The sequence below is a fragment of the Terrapene carolina genome, unplaced genomic scaffold (assembly GCF_002925995.2).
Source record: "Terrapene carolina triunguis isolate 2854851 unplaced genomic scaffold, T_m_triunguis-2.0 Scaffold88, whole genome shotgun sequence".
In the NCBI taxonomy this organism is placed as follows: Eukaryota; Metazoa; Chordata; order Testudines; family Emydidae; genus Terrapene; species Terrapene triunguis.
The window spans coordinates 27,805,133-27,817,450 of NW_020664439.1; the positions used below are offsets into that span (position 1 = coordinate 27,805,133).

Consider the following 12,318-nt stretch of genomic DNA (forward strand, 5'->3'; position numbering starts at 1 on the left):
ATTCACCCATGAAAGCTTATGCTCCAATATGTCTGTTAGTCTATAAGGTGCCACAGGACTCTTTGTCGCTTACTACTATTCTGGAATACTATTAGGTGTATCATGTGAACAGTCGGTATGTGCCCTTGCTGTTATTTTGTTATAGCCAAGTTTCCCACCTTCTCTTTTGGTGCGAGGCTGCCAACAGGGCTACAAAATTATCAAGACAACAAAATCATGGGGGCAGTATGCACCGTAATTCACAGAGGGATGAGTTACCACATTTTACAGGGTCAAAACATACCTATGCCATACTTTAGCCTCTTATGTGTAATATTTATAGATTTCTTAATAACAATCAGAACCCTCCCACAGGGTTAAAGAGGGGAGTGTCAGTATTTTTAACTCTATTCACACGTTTAAACATTATATCATAATTTGAATTTTTTTGATGACCTCTTTATTCTTTTTTTTTAAATGAGTGTCTAAGTGGATAAATTATTAAATGCAAAACAGCTAGGTTTATGGAATGTCACAGATGAGAGTTAAAATGCAATGTTGCCAAATATAGCAGAATCTTGCTAATTCACATTCATGACTGGAAGGCCTATTGAGAATTTCCAAATATTGCAAATTATTGCTTATGAAAACAAACATATTTAACAGAAGCAACCAAGGAAACTGCATCACAAAATGTAATTTTTCATTTGTTTTGATATAGGCAGTTTAGTTTTTTTATGTAGGCAATAGCTCCTGATATAGTAATAAATGTTCTGGAGACCATTTTGTAAAAGTAATGAAGTCTTAGCAATAAGGAACCTCACTAGAGATTTGGCTATCAAATCTTTGCAGAGATGTAGGAGAAGACTTAATCTCACCTACTGTTATCTCTCTAATATATGTATCAATGGTATGCCCATTACCATGTCAACTATGTGCTAATAAAATTATATATAGCAAACCCCCTGTACATTGGGATTTTGGAGTGGTATTTGATGGAGCGATCAGGTTTGTGGATTAGAGGAATGTGAACTAACAAGGCTCTACAGAATTCTGAAATAAGAGCAGACTCTGAGTAAACTGCATTTGGTTTGTTTTCACCCCTCCCCACTTGGGACATAATCCATAGCCCACTGAACTCAATGGGAGTCTTTCCATTGGCTTGAATAGACATTGGATCATGCTCTCAAAGGAAATGTTATCACAGTGTTTCTTTCAGGGAAACATTTGGTTCTATTTGTCAGATGTAAACCAATAATGACTTTCTTAAAAACATGGTTCATTATAACTCAGAAGTCCACAAATCAATAGCTTGGCTCAAACTCAACTAGCCTGCCAATACCAGGCTCCTGGGACTTTCAGGATAGTTGGTACTAGTCTTAATGGACAAAACAAAATACTCATCTCTTGGGATATCCTTGGGGGGGCAGGCTTCATTATCTCTCTTCTGTAAGCCCAGGCTCACTGCAGTAACAATGTGACCTTTTGACATGAAGCCATTCTTAACAAGTAGGAAAGATGTAACCAACATGAAATACTTCACTGAGCCTACATACTGTGCATGGCTGGAAGACAGGCAGGCTGTTCTTCTGGCTCCTCCAGTCAAACAACAATAAAATTAACAATTGTGTAAAATCGTGGCAAAATTATTGAATACATTATTGACACTGCTGGAGTTGGCCCCACTTACCCCAGAGCTGAATTTGGCCCAGACTGTTTTCAGAAGAAAAGAGATGTAGAAATATCCAAGGAAGTATATAGAACATGTTTGCAGGAAGATTTTGGTGGCACCATATTCTTTATTACTGAATTACTTTTCAACTCTCTATGGTGAGGTATCAAAATATTATACAGGTCACCAGATGATCATAAGAATAATATTTTTATTTCTATACACCCTCCTCAACCAGGTGCTGAGAATGTGATGCAGCACAATCCAAATACCTTTCTAAAAACACACGAAGGGTGGGATTTGCAAAAGCACGCGATGATGGCCTACCTCTGCTCCCGCTGCAGTTACATGGGAGGATCAGGTTCTACTACCAAGGCTCACCAAGCAAAGGCATAATCACCTCCTGCACTAAGATGCAGTAGTAGAATCTCTAAAAGACAGGTCGTATGTAAGCATAGGTAAGTATCAGAGCAATGCTCAAGGTTATTGAATAGAGTCAGGGTCTACAGCCTTAAAAGCTTCAAAAATACAGTGTCACCTTACTATCACTCCACCTTAGAGATAGCTAATGTAAAAACATTCTGTAACTGGGCAGGCATAATCTGTTAATGATTTCTCAAATAATTCTGAACAAGCTGTGAGCAATGGAGATGCCCTGCTGTAAGTGCTGCTGCATGTCTTGCTATGGGAGAATTATTAGAATCAAACTTTATTGTCACTAGAACATGAGCTTTATCCAGTCAAACTTCGTGAACCATATTGTTTCCAAAGCTGATAGCAATGTCACCCTACAGTCCCATATCATCCTATGAATTTCTTAAATACAGCTACAATCCTTTACACCATAACAAACGTTGCTTTAAAGATGGATAAATGGAGGAGAAAATGAAAGGCATATGAATTGTAAATGACACCATATGCCAGACTTTGCTTTTCCTATAAAAAGAAGAAATAATTTCATCCAGCCACTATATAAAAATAAACAACAAAGAGCAGTCTGGCTTGCATGCTTACTTTGTTGTTCCCAGGAATGGTGGTTGGGAAGCTTTATTAGATCCTGTATTTTTTTTTTTAATTGACCACGACAGACTTCTAAGTTGGATCAGCAGACATTAACATTCTACATTCATTTTTAAAAGTTATCTCAGGGGTGAATGACTTGCCTCTTTGTGATAGTAGGTGGCAATGCTAATAGACCATCACATGATTTTAATGATACTCTCCATCAAATGCATGTAAAATTCCCCATGTCAAATGATTCCAAGCCCACAATTACTTAGAAGAAATCAGTTTTTCCTTATAGAAAGGAATGGGTTATTGCACATAGATGAAAAACCTATTTTTCTTTCACAGCACAAATACTCTGAATTGTTACTCTTGTTTAAGAAAAGCTTTCTGCAATTAAGTAGTTACAGTAGCTCTGGAGCTACTGGGCATATTTCCATGTTCAGGGCCTGATTCTGATCTCACTTACACTAGTACAAATCAATGGTAAATCCAATGAAGTCAGTGGAGTTATACTGTGTAAAGTACTTTAACTCCGTTCCTAATTTTTGGTCTACGTTTTGTCTTGCCCCTCATCTATCTGATGTTGTCCTTGGCTAAGCCTCTGAAATATAAAACCAGGGAATAACATAAGATTTTTAAAGTTCTGCATTCGATTAAGATCTTTGTTTTATTCTATGATCTCTTACAGCTATGTTTTTAAAGGGGTGTCAACTCAGCCTCTAATTTGACACCTACAATTGTGTAAGGCATAGCACAAAGAACTGCAGGTGCATATGGCAACGTTTACGGCCTGATCCACAGCCCAGTGAAGTCAAGGGGACTTCAATGGAAAGTGGACCAATCCCTGGGACAGCTAATTGTGATTGAGTGTGCATGCAGTCAAGGAGCTAGTTGTTTACATACTTTCAGAAATAGAAGTTCTTTTATTCTAAAATGAGGCCCTCGCTGAGCATTTACACAGTGCAGCCTGATTGTTTATTAGCCTTTTATTTCTTTATTATCCTATTCCTTTATTGTTATTTATTCTCTACATTGTGGACTGAAGGTCAAATTCTGCCCTAAATTGAGAAGGATTAAATCCTGAGCAACTCCACTGCAGCCCTATGACAACTTCGTGATTTGCCCTGGATTTGCATTGGTGTAAAATAGTATTTGTCCCTGAGTCCAAATGGTCACTTTTGAAATGTTAAAACTTTGTTTTTTCAATTGTTTATATGCTCTGGTGAGGGTCAAACACACAGGGCCGGCTCCAGGCACCAGCTCAGCAAGCAGGTGCTTGGGGCGGCCAAGGGGAAGGGGCGGCACGTCGGGCTTTTCGGCCGCAATCCGGTGGCGGGTCCCTCGGTCCCTCTCGGAGGGAAGGATCTGCCGCCGAATTGCCGCTGAAGAAGAAAGTGGCGTGGTGGAGCTGCCGCCGATCGCGGCTTTTTTTTTTTCCCCTCCGCTGCTTGGGGCGGCAAAAACCCTGGAGCCGGCCCTGCAAACTCACATACACAAGCAAATATTAGAAAACCAATATATGTCTCTCTCACGCTCTCTCTCGCATCCTCTCCCCAGGGGTTTCTTCCCCTCAGCAAAGTGAGTTCTTTCCATTTAGAATTTTGTGGGAAAAGATTGGAAAATATTTCATTGAAATTTTAATGAAAAATGTCTCCTGCTTTTCAACCAGTTGTACCAGACATGGGAGTAGAGTAGAGTAGGGATATCATAACATTTCAGTGGGTAGAATACCTTTGAGCCTTCCTGGTATTACTAACATATCAAGTGAACAAGCATGGTCTATATCAATAATTATTAAACTCTGCTATCAGATCGTTTATGAAGCCTCCCCTCCTTCTACTGCTTCATCATAATACAAATGACAACTGGCATTATCATTCCCCTTTAGTTACTCTTGGACTAGTTTCCAACACGTGCATGTTATCTCACATGGACTTATTTTTTATTCCCAATTATATTCTCCGGTGACTTTAATAAACCCTTTACAAGAGCGAGCGCCAAGACTTTTAAAGGTGTTTAGGAGTTGCTAAACTCAGCACTGCAATGCCTGAGGATCCTAAAACTCATTTTCAAAAGCGATTTAGGCACTTAGGAGCCTACATCCCATCAATGTCAATGAGATTTAGACTCCTAAGTGCCTAAATCACTTTTGAAAATGAGTTTTAGGATCCTCAATCAGTTAGGCATTGCAACACTGAGCACAGCAGCAATCCCTAAATACCTTTACAAATCTGGGCCTCAGATCTATTTTTTGACCAAGCACTTTCTCACCAGGTGAGTTGTATAAATTTCTCACAGCTTTCCTTAAAAATGATTCAGTTCCACGGGATTCCTCTCTTTTTTACTATTTAACTCTCTCCAGAATGTCAATTAATTGTTTCTTGAATGACCCCAACATTTTGGCTTCCACTCATTATCATGCCTCCAAGGCCATTCCTCACATTTATGAGCTTGATGACATCTGTGTTGAATTTTATCATAGAAGTAGTTTCCCTTTGTGTCCTCTTGACCTGTCACATACCACATAATGGTATTTATACAGCTCTTAGTAAAATAGCAACTAGTGTATCTTCGCTGTAAACTACACTAAATATCATTTGAACTATCCACTGTGGGACAAATACTGGAACACTCAAAGTACTTTGTTACGAGGTGCATTAGAAAGAGGTTGGTGGTGCTGGTGGAGGGTTAGAAAAACTTATTTAGACATTTGAAAATACTTTTCTCCCTATTTATTTTGTCCATTTGGCAAATATTAACTTGCGGGGAAAGGGGCTATTTCAGTAACTGTTCCTGTAGGCTTTTCTGGTTATCTTTTGGACTAAACTCAGTTGATAAAACATACTACCTCACTTTTAACCTGAACTTCTGGTTAAATGAAGCTTGGTTACATTCCCTGGCAGGGCCAGATTAAAGCATAGGCACTTAAGATTTGCGCCTAGAGCCCCAGCTCCTGGAGTCATGTGATTACATCAGACACTCAGCTTTCTTTTTTTTTTTTTAAATGTAGTCTTTATGATTACTAAGGACAACTTGAAAATGTAATGCAAGTGTCACAAATACAGTGATGTCTGCCTCAGTCTGAAACAATTGCTCTAAGAGGTGTTAACTGCCCCATGCATCTCAATGGGATATTTACTCTAAGACCCACTACTCTGGGGTACCCTAACAACACCACGCAAGCAGAGGGCTCTGTGGGGCAGGAAGTCAAGGGGCCCCAAAACCCAAGCAGATATAGCTAAACTGCTGGGGTAAATACTAGAAGAACCCCTTGTTGCCACCACCATCTCTTTAGGGAAAAGAATGAACTTCTGTTGCCACTCCTGGTGTGTGTGTGTGGGGGGGGGGGAAAGAGGGCCCCCACACCACTCTCTCAGTCTGTTTGGAGAGAAGAGAGCTCCCCTGCCACCACCTCTTCGAATGAGGGCAGGGCTAAGACACAGAGCTGTGTGCCATGTCTGTGCCTCTGGCCCCAGGTTACCTGGGATTGCACTGTCCCTCTTCACAGTGTTCCGGGTTCCCCAACCCCCGTGGATCAATAAGAAGCTATAAGCAACTTCTCCATAGCTAACCAGCAGGCTTCACAGGCCCTGCTCCAGGTTCTCCAAAGTCAGCTGGCTTCAAAGGCTGCTCTCTGAGCCAGAACCAGAGCATAGTGAAAATAAGGCCAACTGGCTTCGGAGACTGGCTGGATTTAAAGGGTCTGTGCCACATTCACCCTGCCCTGTCCCTGGAGGATTCCAGTCAGCAGGTCATGAAGAAACAGAGCACTAACGGTTATTCATTACTGTGTTCTAGGTTTGGGGGACCCAAAGAACAGACTTAGGATCTAGGGGTGAAATCCTGGCTCCATTGAAGTCATTGGCAAAACCCCCATTGATTTCAGTGGAGGCAGGATTTCACCCCTAGATGTCAGGAGTGAGATCCCTTAAAATCAGAAGAGGTGATGAGCAGGTTTTGAGGATTGCACATGAAGTTGAGGGGACCCAGAGCACAGACTTCAGAACCTGCTGGGGCAGCTCCCCCCCGTGTTCTGGAGGCTTGAGACCTCCTAGCAGTCAGGTCTGCCCCCTAGTGCTTTTTGTAGTGTTACTGTAGCTATGTTTGTCCCGTTTAAACCCAAGAAGACAAAAAAATCCAGTTCTTTAACTTTGGGAGGGAACCTGACCGGAAGATTGGTCAGTAATGCTTTTGGAAGCATATGGTAAGAATTTTACCTTAAACCAAGCTTAGTTTGTAAAGTTTTAGAGTAGGAAGCATTTTATCTTTATTTTTCTTATAACCATTTCTGATTTTAATGCCTTAATACTTGTACTCACTTAAAACCTATTTCTTTGTAGTTAAATAAACCTTTTTTTGTTCCTTAATCAAAATTAATCCAGTGTTGTGAACTGCGTGAGTAACTCCATTTAAGATGGCAAGTTGTTGTAAATTATTCCCTTACAGGGACAATGGACCTTTGTTATCTGAACTGTCCAGGAGAGGGTTGGACAGCGTAATACAGAATACACATTTCTGGAGGGAAAATCCGTGTCTGGGAGTGTGTTGGGGTTACCCTGCATGTGGTAACCGAGGTTGGTAGAAGCCAGAGTGTGACTGGAGCATGCTGGCAGGCTACAGCTATACACAGACACTCAGAGTGTAATGGAAGGCTGTTTGTAAGCAGCCCAGGTGGGAGCTACAGCAGCAAGGCATTGTAAGGCACCCAAGGTTCAGGGCAGGGGTGACACAGCCCCTCTCTGGTGTGGATTGCACCCCAAAAGGTCATAGGGAGCTAATAGCTTTTACTGGACCAACTTCTGTTGGTGAAAGAGACACACTTTTGAGCTAGATTGTGACTAGCCCTGCGAGGGCCTCATTTTGTCAGCCAGTTGCGTGATAAGATGGGAGATGTTATGAGAGAACTTTATGTCGGTACAGAAGTGAAGAGTTACTAGCTAAGGTGCCAATAGAAGGCATTCGTGAATATGTAGCATAGTTTCTGTGTTTTGTAGGACAGATCAAACTTGTTGGTGTCACTGCAAATATCTTCCTTTGTGGCGCTCTTTACATCAGCTCTTCATATGATGCACGGGTTGATCCCATCACGTGCTCTCTGAAGCAAGGCTGTGAGGCAAGGGCTAACAGCAATAGAGATGTATTTATTAACAGAGATGTAGCTAACAAGATCAATCGGGTGATCTTGTTAGCTACTCTCCCTATGGCTATGTCCTCACTACGGGGCGGGGGGCGATTTAAGATACGCAAATTCAGCTACGCGAATAGCATAGCTGAATTCGACGTATCGGAGCTAATTTACCCCGCTGTGAGGACGGCGGCAAATCGACCTCCGCGGCTCCCCCCGTCGATGGCGCTTACTCCTACCTCTGCTGGTGGAGTAGAAGCATTGATTCGGGGATCGATTTTCGCGTCCTGACGAGACGCGATAATTCGATCCCCGAGAGATTGATTTCTACCCGCCGATTCAGGCAGGTAGTGTAGACCTGCCCTAAGAAAGGGTGAGGAGGAATGAGGGAAGGGTTATGGAGTCGCCCCACCCCCTCACCAGTGACCAGGGAAGCTAAGATGGCACACATCAGCCTCCCTGACTGATTTCAGCCGAGCTCTGGGAATGGAGTTACTGCTATTGCCTAGAAAAAACTAGCAATAGTTGTTTCTGATTTGATTTCTCTATGATGGAAAGGTGAGGGACGTAGGTCATGTTTTGTGCTTTAAATCCTTCCTAGTGTCCCTTTCATCAAAGTATATGAAATGGGGAGCACTGCTCTCAGTCTGTGAGCAACAACCGAACAGAAGATGTTTAGCTGGTTTATTGTTTTAAAAGCTGGACATATCCATGTAAAACAATCCAACTGTGCAGAGCTAGTCACTGGGCCATTTAAAAAAAATGCTGGATGCATCAAATTATGTAAAATATACTCTTAGTGAAATAAAAAGAACATAAGAATGGCCACACTGGGTCAGTCCAATGGTCCATTTAGCCCAGTATCCTGTCTTCTGACAGTGGCAAATACCAGGTGCTTGAGAGGGAATGAACAGAACAGGGCAACAATTGAGTGATGCATCTCGTATTGTCCACTTCCAGCTTCTGGCAGTCAGTGGTTAGGAACAACCAGAGCATGGGGTTGCATCCCTGATCCAGCTTAGCGAATAGCCATTGATGGACCTATCCTCCATGAACTTATCTAATTCTTTTTTGAACCCTGTTATAGTTTTGGCCTTCACAAACATCCCCGGCCATGAGTTCCACAGATTGACTGTGTGTTGTGGGAAGAACTACTTCATTTGTTTGTTTTAAACCTGCTGCCTGTTAATTTCATTGGGTGAGCCCTGGGTCTTGTGTTATGTGAAGGAGTAAATAACACTTCCTTATTCACTTTCTCCATGCCAGTCATGATTTTATAGTCCTCTATCATATCCTGAGATGTTTCCTGAGATGACCATATTAGTATGAGATACTACGATCCGTGGCGCTATATTCGGAGTGCAAACTTCAGTAGACAAGTCCAAGGTAGTTACACACCAAAAATCCAGCTACAGGTAATGTTAACTTAGTTTCTCAGGAAGAAGACATTAAAACTTTTGCATTATCAAATTACAGCACCCAATGAGTGTAACTCCATTGTCTAGGTCCTTCTCAACCTTCTACCTTAGTCTCTTCTCTCAGACTTGGATACCATACCATTTCCACATAGCTCCTGAAATCTGGAACAACCCTTCTCTTCTCAGGTTCCAAGCAACCTCTTGCTATTCTATTCAGATTATTACACTGAGCCCAGCACCTTGGTATCCAGCAGTGCACTAAGTAATATGATTAGCTACAAATCTCCTACAAATCACACCTAAAACACACTTTCCAACACTGATCTCTGCTTTGGTGCTGTCCATCCCTATTTCTGCATTTAATCTTGTAAGCTGCATATTGTATTTGCCTGAGTTAGATTGTAAGCTTCTATGGGTAGGGATATTGTCTATTATATTACATGTTTGTCAAACATTCTGTACACCTATAAGGCTCTTGAAATGAAATAATCCAGTGGCCAGTTCATGTGTGTTGATACAAACCTTATGCCTTTCTCTGATGTTTGATGTTCCTACATGAGGAGCTATTCACATACTTAGAAGCACAGCGACAAATTCAAGTCTGGGGTAATTCCACTGAAGTCAGGTCCATATTGTTTATTTTATTGCAAGCAAAGGCTTTTCAAGCTTTCAAATGAAAATCACTGGGATTATTTTTGCTCCACATTTGAAAATCTGAGCAATGCCTTCCATCAACTGAGCTAATACAAGAGTTATTTGGAGGAAGATATGGTGAAGCCTCCTCTTGAGATATGAAAAGTTAAAATAAATACTTGAAAATCTGTGTATTAAGTTACTTCTGATAGGAGAAGGGACAAATGTCTTAGAAAACAGGAGTGCCCCAAACACTGGGCAACGTATAAGTGTATGAGCAGAATCAATATTTGGTATTGCTGCAATGGTCCTAAAAAGAATTTTTGTTACCTCCTCCCTTAAATGCCACCACATTTCCAGTATCCCCGATAATGTCACAGCTAACCTGGTGGCTGAACTCTGTGACTTTGTCCTCACCCACAACTATTTCACATTTGGGGACAATATATACCTTCAAGTCAGCGGCACTGCTATGGGTACCCGCATGGCCCCACAGTATGCCAACATTTTTATGGCTGACTTAGAACAACGCTTCCTTAGCTCTCGTCCCCTAACGCCCCTACTCTACTTGCGCTACATTGATGACATCTTCATCATCTGGACCCATGGAAAAGAAGCCCTTGAGGAATTCCACCATGATTTCAATAATTTCCATCCCACCATCAACCTCAGCCTAGATCAATCCACACAAGCGGTCCATTTCCTGGACACTACTGTGCTAATAAGCGATGGTCACATAAATACCACCCTGTACCGGAAACCTACTGACCGCTACACTTACCTACATGCCTCCAGCTTCCATCCAGGACACACCACACGATCCATTGTCTACAGCCAAGCTCTAAGATATAACCATATTTGCTCCAATCCCTCAGATAGAGACAAGCACCTACAAGATCTCTATCAAGCATTCTTAAAACTACAATACCCACCTGCTGAAGTGAAAAAACAGATTGACAGAGCCAGACGAGTACCCAGAAGTCACCTCCTACAAGACAGGGCCAACAAAGAAAATAACAGAACACCACTAGCTGTCACCTTCAGCCCCCAACTAAAACCTCTCCAGCGCATCATCAGAGATCTACAACCTATCCTGAAAGATGATCCTTTATTCTCACAGATCTTGGGAGACAGACCTGTCCTCGCTTACAGACAACCCCCCAACCTAAAGCAAATACTCACCAGCAACCACACATCACTGAACAAAAACACTGACCCAGGAACCTATCCTTGTAACAAAGCCCGATGCCAACTCTGTCCACATATCTATTCAAGTGACACCATCATAGGGCCTAATCACATCAGCCATACCATCAGGGGCTCGTTCACCTGCACATCTACCAATGTGATATATGCCATCATGTGCCAGCAATGCCCCTCTGCCATGTACATTGGCCAAACCGGACAGTCTCTACGCAAAAGAATTAATGGACACAAATCTGACATCAGGAATCATAATACTCAAAAACCAGTGGGAGAACACTTTAACCTGTCTGGCCATTCTTTGACAGACCTGCGGGTGGCTATCTTAAAACAGAAAAACTTCAAAAACAGACTCCAACGAGAGACTGCTGAGCTGGAATTGATATGCAAACTAGACACAATCAACTCAGGGCTAAATAGGGATTGGGAATGGCTGAGCCATTACAAACATTGAATCTATCTCCCCTTGTAAGTATTCTCACACTTGCTTCTTATCAAACTGTCTGTACTGGGCTATCTTGATTATCACTTCAAAAGTTTTTTTTCTCTTACTTAATTGGCCTCTCAGAGTTGGTAAGACAACTCCCACCTGTTCATGCTCTCTGTATGTGTGTATATATATCTCCTCAATATATTTCACTCTATATGCATCCGAAGAAGTGGGTTGTAGCCCACGAAAGCTTATGCTCTAATAAATTTGTTAGTCTCTAAGGTGCCACAAGTACTCCTGTTATTTTTGCGGATACAGACTAACACGGCTGCTACTCTGAAACCACATTTCCCTTATCACTGCCAGCTATAACTCCTCCCAAAGTGGTAGGAGTGTGAAATTCTTTGTAGTAATTCCTCTGCCATTAGAGATAATGCCTTTGGCCAGGATTTTCAAAAATGGACTTCTAAAGTTAGACTCCTAAATCCACCTTAATAAGTGACCTGATTTTAAAAAGTCCTAAGCACACAGTACAACCAGAGACTTCACTGGGAACCGCAGGGTGCTTAGCACTTTTGAAAATAAGATAACTTATTTTGGTGCCTATATATGGAGTTAGAAGTCTATCTTTGGACTACTGTTTTGAAAATCTTGACACTTGTCTTTAGGATTCCCTTAACCCTTCCAGATGCCCCCTTGACTCTCCTCTCTGATGTTTCCCAGCTCTCTCGGAGATTACCTCTGTACTTTCTGATGTTCCTCACTACTGCTGTATGGTTGCATGGTTCTTCATGTTTGATTTGGGAATCACAAAGTAAAGTGGGGAAAGCCCTACTAAATCTACTCCAGA

General features: G+C 41.8%; 1 protein-coding gene across 2 annotated transcripts in view; it reads right to left on the reverse strand.

Moving 5' to 3' along the window:
- The window catches only part of VEPH1 (ventricular zone expressed PH domain containing 1), a 133,511-nt gene that overhangs the window by 69,330 nt on the left and 51,863 nt on the right, over positions 1–12,318 (reverse strand). The window lies entirely within an intron of this gene.